At 36.0% G+C, this 12694-nt stretch overlaps 1 protein-coding gene across 1 annotated transcript in view; it reads right to left on the reverse strand.

Moving 5' to 3' along the window:
• Positions 1-12688, reverse strand: part of LOC127440460 (zinc finger protein GLIS1-like) — a 43952-nt gene extending 31264 nt beyond the window's left edge. Inside the window, exon 1 of the mRNA XM_051697039.1 lies at positions 12610-12688. The gene's annotated coding sequence lies outside the window, so the exon portion shown is untranslated. The remainder of the gene's footprint in view (positions 1-12609) is intronic.
• Positions 12689-12694: the final 6 nt, after the last annotated feature.

Here is a 12694-nt window from a genome sequence, read left to right on the forward strand (position 1 = left end):
AGACACCTGGTAATGGCAGTACAAACAAATAGATTAATTTCAGATTATTTTACTCTGGATAGGGGCACCTGGCAGGGTTGCCCTCTTTCCCCATTATTGTTCTTTCTTGCCCTGGAACCATTAGCAGCGCGATAAGAAAGGAAGATGATTTTCCAGGGGTGGTGGTGGGAGGTATGACGCATAAGCTTTTGCTTTATGCAGATGATATTTTATTATTCGTCTCCGACCCCACTAGGTCTATACCTTGCCTGCACAGAATTATTAAGTTCTCAGGATACAGAATCAATTGGTCTAAATCCGAAGCTTTGGCTCTGACAGTGTACTGCCCAGTAATGGCTTTTCAGCCAGGCGCCTTCCAGTGGCCCAAACAGGGCATTAAGTATTTGGGCATTTTATTCCCAGAAAATTTGTGTGATTTAGTTAGAGTTAATTTTGACCCCTTAATAAAAAGGTTTTCGAGCGATGTGGGCAGGTGGGCTTCATTACTGATTGGGAAGGTTAATGTTATTAAAATGAACTGTATTCCAAAATTCAACTACCTGCTACAATCTCTCCCTGTAGATGTCCCCCTCTCTTTGCAATTTGATAGCATAGCGAAGACCTTCATTTGGAATGTTAAGCATCCCAGAATACATTTTAATAATTTACATAGGCCGACTGACAAAGGTGGGCTAGGCCTACCCAATATTTTGTTTTATTATTATGCATTCGGTCTCAGACATTTGGCTCATTGGTTGCTTCCACCTGAGAGAGCCCCTCCCTGGTTTTGTATTAAACAGGAAGTTCTTGCCCCTATTTCGCCATTGCAAAGCCTTTCTATTAAACTAACCGGAGAAGTTACACCCCGTTATCTCACATTTGCACTCAGTATGGACAAAAGTGTCCAGAATGTTTAATTCAGACATTTATTTAAATGTTGCCTTGAGCATATGGCTGAACCCAAAATTATGTATTAATAAGTCCCCTTTCTGCTGGTCAGAGTGGATTGTGAGGGAGGTTAATATGCTCAGTGACCTATATGAGAGTGGAGTGTTGAGAGCCTTTGAAAATATGGTTCAACATTTTAGGATTCCCAGACCTCAGTTCTTTAGGTATTTACAGCTTGTCCCAACAAAGTGGGAACTGCACCATCTTTCAGGAGTAATCATCTTGAAAATCCAGCATTGGTTGTGGTTGTACTGCTAAATAATTAAAATAAATTTTAACCACTGATTCTTCAATTCTACAGCCTTTGGAAGTCCAAACAAATTGGTTTTGGTTTTGCTTTTGCAGTGAAGAAAACAGCATCTTCTCGACATGGTGACAACACTAACCCAACTCATCCTGGCCTCAGCTAAAACTACGTTTGTTTGAGGGTGGGCCAAAGTAGCCCTTAGGCGGGTATTATGCAAATGTATTACATAGTGATGTAGATACTTTACGGAAGAAATGGCTGGACTACAATCCAGCCGTTGCGTGTAGTTCTTGAGCAGTGTTGTCTGTGGGAGAGAGTAACTCCCTTTTGCATGGACTTTGCTTTGTAACTTTGCAGACCTTTTACATGCACAAACAGCTATATTACACACTAAAGGAAAGGTAAAATCCCAAAAAGCATAATAGGGCCTCTTTAAATTTTGTATAAGAACAATATTCATGTGAATTGTTTCTTTACTTTCCACAACTAACATTTAGTAATCAGAAATCTTTAGGATCACACCGAATGAAAAACTTGCCAATAATCACAATATAAAAACTGAGTCAAGGAAATTTCCTTGTTTACTGGAACAAATTCATAAGATTAAAAAAAAAAAAAAAAAAAAACATATGCTTCCATTAAAATAAGTCCTTTCTTATTTAATATCACCAAAGTTCACTAAACACAGTTGTATAATTTTAGGCTGGGAAATGAGTACTAAAGCAATAGTTTTAATTTGAAATTTATTAGAAAATGTTCAAAGCACTTCTTTTCTAGAACAAGAACACAATATGGTCATATTTTAAAGTGTGCCATGGCACGACACCATTTAGATTCATTAAACAAATGGAAATTATGTGCTGTGTTGCTTTTCTTTCTTTTTTGTCATGCTGTGTAATCTGTCATGAGCCAAAATTGTGGCTGACACGTATGTTGCTTCCAGAACAGTATGAGTATGTGACATAAATGAACTTGCTTTGTAATTGCTCTCATTTATTAGTTCACAGCATGTGCCATGCTGCTGTTAACAGAGCATTGTGCAGAGGGAAAAAACTTTGATGTTAAAGTTTAGAGAATACTGGGTCGTTTTCAACACAGCCACTTTCAACCAGCCAGGCATCTCTGAAGTACATTCAAAGATGTGATTCAAGCAAATCTAGCAGAATTATCTATCTCTCTTAATAAAACATGATTGACAAGAGACAGATGTGGTTTTGTGGAGAAAAATAATATCACTGCGCTGAATGTACTCATCTTCATTGAAAGCTTACTGAAGTTCAGTGTCTGTATATTTAACCCTGTTAATGAGGAATCACTCGGCACAACCAATAATAATAAAGAAATGTAATCAATAATTACATTAGTGCCATCAAGAGCTATATTTTCATATAAATTCCTCTTATTTAGCATTTACTTATCTTTAATCAAGCTTTTTATCATTTACGTACTCTCATGTTGTTCCAAAGCCATGTGACTTTCTTCCATGGAACACAAAAGAGATGTTTGGCAGTATGTTACTCTGTCACCCTTCACTTTCATCGCATCTTTTTTTTCCATACAATGAAAGTGGTGACTGCCTAGCAACTACTTTTGTGTTCTTCGGAAGAAAGTAGTGAGTAAATGATGACCATCCCTTTAAACTGAACATGATGCAGTGACAAAATCCAGATACATTTCCTGCTGTCATTGGAGGTTAACTAATTAAGCAATAACACAAGCCAAGTGATACAAAGAGTGAAGCGTAGTGCTGTTATACTGAATATCAGCATTCTTGAAATGTCGCTTGTCCAATCAGATTTGAGGACAGCAACTAACTGTTGTATATAGTATACTCATAACACTCGAGTGAAACCGCTGGAATCTGACATTATATTCTTAAAAAACATGAAGCACGTCAAACAGTATTGCCATAAGGCAAATTGGTACCTGCAGAGTCAAGTGTAACGAATGAGGGTGGTATTCATTCAGACGACCGCCAGAGGGAGCCCTCTCCTGAATACTAACATTAAACCATTTCTTCTATGGTGACTTCCTGTTTACACTATATAAATAGCCATGCCTTCCATTGTTACTTTGCGAAGTATTGCCAGTTTCACTGCCTTACCAAGCATTTTTCCCATTGCCTTGTTGTTATGACCATTGTGCCTGCTTTATTGGATTACTGATTTTTGGATTACTGTTTTGCTCTGTTTGCCTGGTTGGACTGATTACTTGATAACGACTACTTTGCCTGTTTCTATGATTACGTCTTTGCCCTGTGTTTTGGATTTGTTTGCTGTGTATAATAAACTTCCTGTATATGGATTCTACCTTCGTCTCCATGTTGAGTCCCTCACATCAAGTTAGAATGGAAACCGAAAGTCACTCTCTTCTCTTGTCAGTCACTACAGATATATTACTTATTGTAACTCTTATTATAACTTTCATGATCAACACATTTTAGTGCATGTCACTGGTGGGTATGTGGGAGCTCAATAAAATAACAGTGAATTGTCTGCGATAAAGAACCCACTGGCTTTGCACTGATGGCCAATATGATGCCATTTAAAAATCTTCTGTCTCACTGGGGACGTAAATGGACAATCTAAAAGGATAATGGTGTCTCATATTACCAGCTGCATTACTGTTAAAGCACTGACAGTCCGGTGCATCACTGAAAAAGTAAAGTTTACCACACTGCCAGTTCCAAAAATTTACAAGCAAGTGCAAATCTGTGAGAAAACTCAGCTTAACTCTGAAGCCAGGAAATTCCACTAAAATGACAGTGGTTGAATCCAAACCGCTAGACATGGATAGACTTTCTCTACAAAATATGGTAGGTGAACAGTGGAGCTGGTACTTGCACATCTGCCAATGGCTTGGCCCCTTAAGCCAAGACAAGCACTATGTAAAATACAACCAGTTAATTGGTTGCGACTTGCATTGCATATTTCAATAAAAATATTCTGGTTTGTTAATGTCTATGATTACAGAGTAACAAAACAAAATCTTTAAATTAGGAGCATCTTGAGCTCTGACTGTGAACAAACAAACGAATGACAGCTGATTTTATTTAAGCCATGTTATGTTTGCGTTGTATAGTGTATCAAGTATTTCATTTGCACTGCATGTATAGTGCACAACCAGAGAGATGGGAGAAGTTTTCTGGAATCTGTTCGAAAACAGTGATTATTTTTACAATTTTGTTCTGTGAAGCTAGTGGGACAGAAATTACAGACTTTAGCTTAAAAGCCCCCTCAACTATAAAAATCCTCCTCTCCTGTATTTCCAACCATGCTTCCAAACCTCAACTCCTTTAACTTTTGTGAATGTAAATAAATCTTTAAACATAAATGTGTACTTCTTTATGGGTATGGAGTCAGAGGGGCACATTAAAAAAATACAAATTTGAGTTTGACCTATTAAATACATCACAAAAATAAAAGCCTAGCAATCGGGACTCACAAATGAAGTGTTCCTGGGCATATACAATGGTGTTTTTGGGCTTGGTGCAGAGAAAATATCTCATGATCCCCTACAGTCTTCTTGTTGGTCTCGGATCATATTTCCAAGCATTCCATGAAAGTTTATGGAATTTTGGTTTTTAGGCACGATGTGATTTTATGTGATGCCAACATGTGAGTTTTTTTTTAAAAACATTTTTTATGGTTTGAGCCAGAGTCAACGGGAACATTAAAATCCCTGTTTTAGTGTCCCTGTCAACACGATCATCATCATATTAAATAAACTTTAAGAGTGGATCCAAACAATACAAATAGCCAGAGTAGTATGTTTTTAATACATTTACATAGACATGAAAATAAAGTTGACGGTCACTGAAGCATCTGTTTAAAAGAAACTTTTCTGAATCTTAAATGACCAATAAAAATAACATGTCTCAACAATGCAGATTAGAAAGACACAATGTATAACAGCTAAGTGTTTAAAACTGAGTTGATCGATTTTGTAATGTCTCAAATACTTAAAAAAGGAATTTAAGGAGACTTGTGAATGAATATTTAAAGTTTTTTTCCCCCCTGAACAATCCAAAGAGCATTTTACATAAAATAAATGTAGCAACAACAGGGGTGGGTAAAAGTCAGTAGAATTTTAGTACTACACTCCATTATAATAGGATTTTGTAATGAGATGCATTTTGGAGAATATATCACTCATTTTGTCACATCATGGTGACAATTTTTTTTTTTTATTTCACTGTGAGGTACACTAACTACCATACTCAAGCTTTGATTACTATCATCATATCTGTGTTATGAGCAATTAACCAATACATAATAATGAACATGAAATAAAGGTACAATGAGATTTGTTTAAAGTCACTCTGAGTGCTGAATCAAACCCTTAATCATGTTATGTAAAATAAAAGTTTAGCCTTGCTCTTCAGAATTAAGAAATCAAACTAGGGAAAGCTAAATGCAATATATATATATATATATATAATTCCAACCTAAAGTTATTTTAGCTCTAACTATGGATTTTTAAATACCACATAGTTAAAGGCTGAAAAACAAAAACAATCCTTTGAGAAACTAACATGATAAGATCTCATCAAGAACTTTGTAAAAGAAAAAGAGGCAGCTGTTGGTTGAGATGTGGGACAGCAGTCAAGCCCATCCCATGATTAGGTTAGGTTGTCGGGAATCAAAATAGCACTTTTAGTCTGATATCTCAACTGTACCCCATTAAAAGGCTATATGTTAACATTATTTTATGCAATATGAACTAACATGAACTAAATGTGAACAACAGTATTTGATAAGTTAAACGAGATTAATAAATGTTGTAAAAGGTCGCTGTTCATTGTTAGTTCATGATGTCTAATGCATTTACTAACATTGATGAATTGTTACTAAAAATGCATAGCATGTGGATTTTTTTCTTGTTTTTTTATTTTTATCCCTACCAGATGACCCTTTCCTCTAAGTTTTTTAACAGCTGAATATTGCAGTATTATCATAAAACCCATTTAATCATAAATTAATCCAACTTGAACAATCATTTAGTTGGACTAGGACCAGTAAAGTGCCTTATCTCACCAAAACTATTGACCAGGGGTCTTCAAACATTTTCAGGCCAAGGACCCCTTGGTGGGTAGAGAGACGGAGCCAGGACACCCGTTACATATTGTATAAAATTGTGTTGTGTTTTATGCCTAAAAAAACGTGTATGGTAGGCTACCATATTATTGTATGTACATACTTCATGATGTTTACATTGCAAAGCCATTGAAATAATCATTAAATGCTGCCCTGCTGAAAAGACCAGCTAAAACCAGCATAAGCTGATTGGCTGTTTTAGCTGGTTGCCCAGCCCGGTCATAGCTGGTCAGGCTGGTTTTAAAGGGGTTTTGAACACTTTTTTTTTTAGCTGGTCAGGCTGGTCTTAGCTCATCAGACTGATCATGCTGATCTTAGCTGGTCAGGCTGGTCTTAGCTGGTCAGGATGGTTTAGCTGTTCAGTGTGGTCTTGGCTGGTCTTAGTTAGTCTCCTAGCCTGGCCAAGATGGTTTAAGATGGGAGGCTAGCTGGTCTCCCAGCCTGACCAGCTAAAAAGTTTTAAAATCTTCTCTGAAACCAGCTAACTGACCAGCCTGGCTAGGCTGGGTGACCAGCTAAAACCAGCTTAGGCTGGTTTTTGCTGGCCTTTTCAGCAGGGGTCTGCAACATTTTTGGCATGAAGTGACCTTTTTAATTTTCCATGTTAATCCCTGTGCCAGACCTCCAAAAAGAAAGTAAAAGACAGACAGACAGATAGATAGACAGACAGACAAACATAAAAACAGACAGACCCTGTCCATACAGGAAAAAAAAAAAAAAACTTTTATAAGGTTACTAAAATGGAGTCTTCATCTCACGCGAGTGATCGATTTTATACATATATTTCAAAATTACTGTTCATTTCATTGAGTAAAATTTGAAATGAGGAAAACAATGACTGAGTGCACCTTTAACTATGTTGTTTTAAGAGTCACCGTCGTGTGTGTGTGTGTGTGTGTGTGTGTGTGTGTGTGTGTGTGTGGTGTAACGTTAAGGGCCGTGTATGCCAGTTTGATCATCTCAGCAGTAACTATTTACTTACATCATGCAATTAAGCTATTGTTCTGAAAGCAAAAAGCAACTATTAATAAAATAAACTGTAGGCTGTCCTCTGCTCAACCGCAGAGTGCGACCAACTCACACAACCCTCCACTGCAGCGCTGCTCATACTATGGCAAGCCAAGAGTCTCAGAATTACGCGATAGTTTTAACGCGTGTACATCTAAAACGGTTCTAAACAACCATAAAGCCGTAAAATACGGCGTAGTAATTTCAAACGCCGTAAAAAACGCGCAAAAATATTTTTAAATGCTGTATTTAATGTGTGTTTAGTGTATGTGAAAAGCGCTGCTTTTTACGCAGTTTGGCTTAAAAAAAACGCAGTTTCTGTTGCACATAAGCAGACATTTATACTGCTTTTTATATGTAGTATAATGAGCCCCGCCTGCTGGTTTTCACAGCTAGTAAAGTTTGAGGGGTTCTCACCCAATCAGTGATGAACTGAGTCAGACTAGACCAGTTCAGTGCTGCAGGTTATTTCCGCAAAAGTGTGCTGATGATTTTACAGGAGATATATATATATATATATACACACACACTACCATTCAAAAGTTTAGGGTCACTTACTCATTCTTTATTTTTATTTTTTTTATTTTTTTTTCACATTTAGAATAATAGTAAAGTCATCACAATGATGGAATAATAGAAATGGAAATATGGGAATTATGTTGTGACTAAAAAAAATCCTAAATAAATCAAACTGTGTTATATTTTAGCATCTTCAAAGTAGTCACCCTTTGTCTAGAATTTGCAGAAATGTACTCTTGACATTTTCTCAACCAGCTTCTTGAGGTATCACCCTGGGATGCTTTTTAAACAGTATTGAAGGAGTTCCCATTTATGTTGGGCACTTATTGGCTGCTTTTCTTAATTATTCGGCCCAAGTCATCAATTTCAAAAACTTTTTTTTTTAAATAACATTTTTGTTTTGTAATTAAATAAATTAATATGGTGGCACAATTATATTTTTGTCTACAAAACTAATTTCAAACATTTAAGCATGTGCCTTCAGATCAAAAGATTTTTAAGATCATGAGAAACATTTGAACCCAAACTTTTGAACGGTAGTGTATATATATATATATATATATATATATATATATATATATAATATATATGTCATTTCAATCATTTCTTGATTAAAAAAATATAGTGAGCTATTTATAATGATTTGTAATGAATTGCTGCTTTTTACCCCATTAATTAATCTTAATGCACCAGTGTTTTTCTTCTTCATTTTTCTGATGTGACATTTTGAACTCAGAAAACTGTACACAGAAGAAATTATAATAAGATATATTATTAAATTAATGGGTTACCACCTGTAGGTAATGTATTCATCTTATTAATAATTGATAACATCAGTACTGTTAGTGGTCAGATGAGGACATTATTTGTGGTAAATTGCCATTGTTATTTTTACTGTACAAAAGCATTGATTTCCCCCCTTCTCCCCAATTTGGCATGCCCAATTCTCAATTCGCTCTGGGTCCTCATGGTGTTATAGTAACTCGCCTCAATCTGGGTGCCTCCACATCTGAGACCGTCAATCCGCACATTTTATCACATGGCTTGTTGAGTGCGTTACTGTGGAGACATAGCGCCTGTTGAGGCTTCACGCTATTCTCCGTGGCATCCACGCACAACACACCACGTGCCCCATCGAGAAAGAGAACCACATTATAGTGACCATGAGGAAGTTACCCCAATGTGACTCTACCCACCCTGGCAACCGTTGCTTAGGAAGCCTGACTGGAGTCACTCAGCTCGCCCTGGATTTGAACTTGCGACTCCAGTTGTGGTAGTCTGTGTCTTTACTCGCTGAGCTACCCAGGCCTCCAGTTAAAATTTTTAACAAAGCATTATCCAATTGGCATATTACCATTGTGATAAAATATCACATATGAAGGCATATTATTATATCAAAAGAATATGAACATGTTTAGTCATAATAATGAGAATGTTTCTCTAATGAGAATTATTATGAAACTGTTTCTTAGTGTTTTGAGATACGGAACTAAATTAATCCACAAAATATATATTTCTTTTTATCAACAAATTAGTCTCCATGTCGTTTTTTGTTTTTGTTTTACCCTTTCATAAGTTCAAAGTAGCTCATATTGATAATGCGCTGTTTTGCTGATCATATTATTTATGGCCGAGTTTGAATCTCCTGCCTCTGTGAGTTTTTTATTTGTATTTTTTATCTTGCATACTTCTGCCATTCCATCTAAAAATACCACTTATTTTAATCTGTACAATGATGCCAGCATCATTTAGTAAGTTTACATTTAATGGAGAGCAAAATATTGAGTCAGGAGCATGATTTTCGTAATCAACAAATCTACAGCCGGTCGTTCACATCTGGTGTAAAATGGAAGGTCTCCAGTTAACATGAAAACCAGTTGAACTGTATACCAGCAGCAACACAAAATGAAGTTTATTCTGGTCATCTTAATTTGTTTGAATCTAATGAGCAATAGGTGGAAATAACCTCAGTTCATCGTTGATTGGGTGAGAACACCTCACACTTTACTGGCTGTGAAAACCAGCAGGTGGGGCTCATTATACTACACTGTAAATAAAAATCCTGTTAAATTTACGGTAAAAAACTGGCAGCTGTGGTGAAACCACGTTTCAGGCTTTACGGGATGTAATTTTGATGCCTGTATATTTTACGGTGTATTACCGTCGTTTATATTATTAAATAATAAACTTGATATATTAATCTTCTGAAACTGTAAAAATCTGCTTTTTCACTTTCTAATGTGTTGTTGATCACCATAGTAATTACAAAAGGGTACATGATGACATGAAGTTCATCAATAGTGACCCTTCCTGGAACAATGACTAAAAAACATGTAGAGACAGTCCTCAGTCACTCACACAAACACTAAACACCATCAGGGTAAAACATGTGAAATTAAAATTATGCAATAAACATTAACTAAACTACATCAAATATAACACAGAACACCCCAATGTACATAACTGATATAAAAATAAGAAGAAACATAACTATTCCCATAAAATATAATGAAATGAACTGGGTCACGCAGGGAATTCTGGGAATGCCGATTATTTTTACCGTAATTTTAACAATAATTTACCGTAAAAAGTACATGCACTCTCGTTAAACATAATATACATTTTTATTGTTAATTATACAGAAAAATCATACTTTTTACATACATTTTTTTTTTTTTTTACAAAATCTTACCATAAAACTACATGTATTGTCTTTTTAAATATATATATAAAAATTTTACCGTATATTTTAAGGTAACTACCTGTTAACCAATTAAAGTTTTTTTACTGTAGCATTTTTACAGTCTTTTACCATTAAAATTACGAAAATATTTTAGTGTACACAGAAAACGCTGTAAAAAGCTCTGCATTTGTGCAACCAAAAACTGCGTTTTTACGGCGTCATATGCCAAGCTAAACAGTGTAAAAAGCGGAGCTTTTCACATACACTAAACACCATCTAATATGGCGTTTTAAATTATTTTACACGTTTTTTACAGCGTTTGAAATTACTACAGCGTATTTTACGGCTTTATGGTTGTTTAGAATGCCGCAAAATACGCCGTTTTAGATGTACACACATTAAAACTATCGCGTTATTCTGAGACTCATGGCTTGCCATACAAACCTGATGTGTGTCGCGCACTGAGCGGATCGTGATGAGCAGTGGTTGTGTGAAGGGTTGTCCAGGCTGCTGCTTCTGTTGACTAATGCTGTTTAGTCACACTTTAAGATTTAGCATGCAGCTGCGAAGGACTTCACGTCGATAGACTAAACTTCATACTCCACTCTCGGTGTCGCTCACGTGCAAGTAAGTGAGTGATTGATTACGACAAATGTCAATAGTGGATCAAGCAATAATTTGCGGACCCCCACAAAACTCTGTGAAGGTTTTCAGTGGCTGAATTGTATTATTCACTATTAATTATTCTCATTTGTACGTAAATGAAGTGATCCAAAATTATCCTTGTGATTATCCTAAGGGCCATAGCTAATGGGTGAAAGGTGGTAACGATTCTAGGGGCCCACATGTCCAGGGGGCCCCCACAACAAATTCTAAACTGTATTTTTTTTAATAGGAACGGGGTCCTGAGCAATAGATAGTAAGGGGGCCCCGAACACCTCGCTACGGCCCTGATTAACCTCATGTAAAATAACTAAATCATGCGCTACACAAGAATAGGCTAATGTGTCATGTTTGGTCAGTGAATCAGAGAAACAAAGACACTTGAAGGGATAGTTCACCCAAAGTTGAAAATTCTCTTTTCATTTACTCACCGTCATGCCATCCCAGATGTGTATGACTTTCATTCTTATGCAGAACACAAACTATTGGATTTATATATTTATATATAAATCTCCACTTTCATGTTCATTTTTCTTCTTTTGTTTTTTGGCGATTTGCATTCTTCATGCATATCGCCATCTACTGGTCAGGGCTGATAAAAAAGGTGGAGATTTATAGTGAAAAGGGACTTAAATATTGATCTGTTTCTCACACACACCTATAGCATTACTTCAAAAGACATGGATTTAACCACTGGAGTCGTATGGGTTACTTTTATGCTGCCCTTTATGCTTTTTGGACCTTCAAAGTTCTGGCCACCATTCACTTGCATTGAATGGACTAACAGAGCTGTGATGTTTTCTAAAAATCTTAATTTGTGTTTTGCAATAGATAGTCAGTCATAATCTGGGATGGCATGAGGGTGAGTAAATAATGAGAGAATTTTCATTTTTGGGTGAACTATTCCTTTAAGAAAAAGAAAGTATAAAAATAAAATTGGCATTATTTCACTATTTCATCTTGTGTTGTATTCTCCTATGATCCCATGGACCATTTCTGCAAATCTGTCTCTGATTGCGGCTTTTGTACGTTTAATAAAATCTAATAATTTTTTTTAAGAACTACCTTACTGGTTTAGATTTTCCTTAATTTGTACATACAAAACTCTCTTCATAAATTAGCTGGAAGATAACAATAATGAAATCAAGTGTAGCCTCTCTATAAGAACATAAAATAACCTTGTGTGATATCCTAAACCAAACCACATTTTTCACCTAATGAAACATTTTTCACATGTTTTTAAATTAAGAACAAAACAAGATAGGAAACGCACATTTGTTAACTGTCCCCACGAACTGATCCCAAAATATGAAAGTTGAACACTGCATGTTGCACAACTAATCTAAGTTTAGAGATAGGTTAAAGTCATTGTATCTTCACTTTATACACAAATTAACAGTTGTATCTGTCGAAATCTGCGACTTATTTTTGGTTTTCATTATGAAGTTCATAAGCAATAAACTCACCCGAGGTTGAATCACTGTTGGACTCTTGCTCTCTGCTGCTGCAGGACCAACTTTACACTAACTTCATGACAGATCATCATCCATC

This window comes from Myxocyprinus asiaticus, chromosome 5 (assembly GCF_019703515.2).
Source record: "Myxocyprinus asiaticus isolate MX2 ecotype Aquarium Trade chromosome 5, UBuf_Myxa_2, whole genome shotgun sequence".
Classification (NCBI taxonomy): domain Eukaryota; kingdom Metazoa; phylum Chordata; class Actinopteri; order Cypriniformes; family Catostomidae; genus Myxocyprinus; species Myxocyprinus asiaticus.